General features: G+C 34.9%; 1 pseudogene; it reads right to left on the reverse strand.

The window, feature by feature from the left end:
- Positions 1-519: 519 nt before the first annotated feature.
- On the reverse strand, positions 520-1,536 carry LOC148771674 (uncharacterized; annotated as a pseudogene).
- Between the last annotated feature and the right edge of the window lie 709 nt (positions 1,537-2,245).

Genomic DNA, 2,245 nt, shown 5'->3' on the forward strand with positions numbered 1-2,245 from the left:
GAAATATTGGTTGTAATATAAAGAAATTCCATATTCCCCTCATTCATAGTCTCGATATGAAATCCATTGAGACGTATGTCCTTGAAACTTAATAAGTTTCTTTTGGATTTATTAGAGTACAAAGCCTCTTTGACCAAAATATTCGTTCCACCAGGCAAAACAATATTAGCTCTTCCGGAGCCATCAATTAGTCTGGTAGTACTAGAAATTGTACTAACAATTTCCTTTGCCAATTTCAAACTCGAGAAATATTTTTTATCTCGAAGAATTGTGTGTGTTGTTCCACTGTCAACCAAACAAATGTCTCCATCGTTCAGGTTGCTCACGGACTCATTATATTCCATTTTTCTGGGAATAAAATAAGTAATATAAGAAGATATAATAAAATTTATTTTCTTATATCAATCAAACCACCAACCACACATCAAAATTATTTCGAACTCATTTAGGGAATGGAAAGATAAACATTATTTAACTCAAATGCAACATAAATGTAATATTTGATCAATCCTGATTGATCTATTTGTTGCCATCATTGTTATCATCACCATGAAATTTGAATTCATCAATTTCTCCACTTGGCGCGGGAAAGAAATCAGCAACATCCAAATGGGTAAGGTCCATTGGATCAATATGGTCATTCTCGGTGTTGCTAAAATCAGTAAAATTGATTTCTTTCCCTTTTTCTTTTCCCTTGATGGATGCTTGATATAAATCAACAAGGTGCCTTGGACTACGACAAGTACGTGATTAGTGCCCTTTCACTCCACACCTGTGGCAACTCTCATTTTGATTATTTTGAGGGCCAAATTTTACAGCCTTGCCCTTGTCTTGTTTTAGGACCATCTTGATGTCGACCATAACCACGGCGATACCCACGCCCGCGGCCACGACCTCGACCACGATTATAGTTGTTTGCATTCACTTCAGGGAATGAAACATTTCCATTTACTTCTGGAAATGCTTGTGATCCTGTTGGGTGGGAGTTATGATTTTTCATCAAGAGATCGTTGTTCTGTTCAGCAACGATGAGGCAAGAAATCAATTGAGAGTATTTGGTAAAACCTCTTTCACGATATTGCTGCAGAAGCATATTAGAGGCATGGTAAATGTCTTTTCTAACATGTCCTGTTCTGTGACATCGTCTCCGCATAATCTCAATCGATAAACAATTTTAAACATGGCGGAATTATACTCATTTACCGATTTAAAATCTTGCAAACGCATGTGCATCCATTCATATCGAGCTTTAGGAAGTATCACACTCTTCTGGTGATCTTATCTTTCCTTTAAATTATTCCATAGAGTAGCAGGGTCCTTTACCCCAAGATACTCGGATTTTAAGCCCTCATGGAGATGATGGCGCATAAAAATCATTGATTTCGCCTTATCTTGTTCACTTTCCTCATTACCATCCTTAATGGTATTTCCGAGGTTCATGGCATTCAAATGGATCTCAGCATCAAGGATCCAAGTTAGATAATTTCTTTCGGAAATATCTAAAGCAGCGAACTCAAGCTTGGTGATGTTTGCCATATCACAACTTCAATGAAAAACGGGAGTAAGCTCGTGCTGATAACGTTTTATAAATATACTAAAGAAAATCAAGTAAAACAAGAATATGGGAGATCAAATGTAAGGATAATAGAACATTTTCTTCTTATTCTTTCTTGTATATTCAATTGTGTTTTTGTGTCTTACAAAGTAATCTATTTATAGTACAAGGAAGATAATGTCCAAAGAGTTACAAGAGTGTACTTCAATTAAAGACCGTTAATGGTTAGTAACTCTTTATTAATTGGACATCCACTTGATGCATATTCAATGCATTTACAACATATTTAAGTTTCTATTTATTACTGTATCAAATCAATCTGTGTATTATGCTAAATAAGTTATGAGCATAATATTTTGTATCTAACAAACACGTAAACGTGGTAATATTTCAAAAACCATGCTTTCATATCTTTAATTTTGACTTGTTTATATCCATTAGCCAATTTTTAGGAGGTAATTGATTAATTGAGTCAATTGTTTGGTTATTTTTTTTATGTTTACTTGGTTATATCATTTCTGATTTTGTTTAATACATTACTGATTATGCTAATATAAGATCACCTTAAATAGTTGAGTTAGAGGGAGTTGGGAGAGAAAAGTGGATCATTGCTTGCGTGCTACATGGTCCTGAGATACCTGCGAACCAATAACACGTGAACTAGGCCGGTGGTTCACCTAAAGACACCCT

This window comes from Erythranthe guttata, chromosome 3 (genome assembly GCF_056151865.1).
Source record: "Erythranthe guttata isolate IM_541 chromosome 3, IM_541, whole genome shotgun sequence".
NCBI classification, from domain to species: Eukaryota; Viridiplantae; Streptophyta; class Magnoliopsida; order Lamiales; family Phrymaceae; genus Erythranthe; species Erythranthe guttata.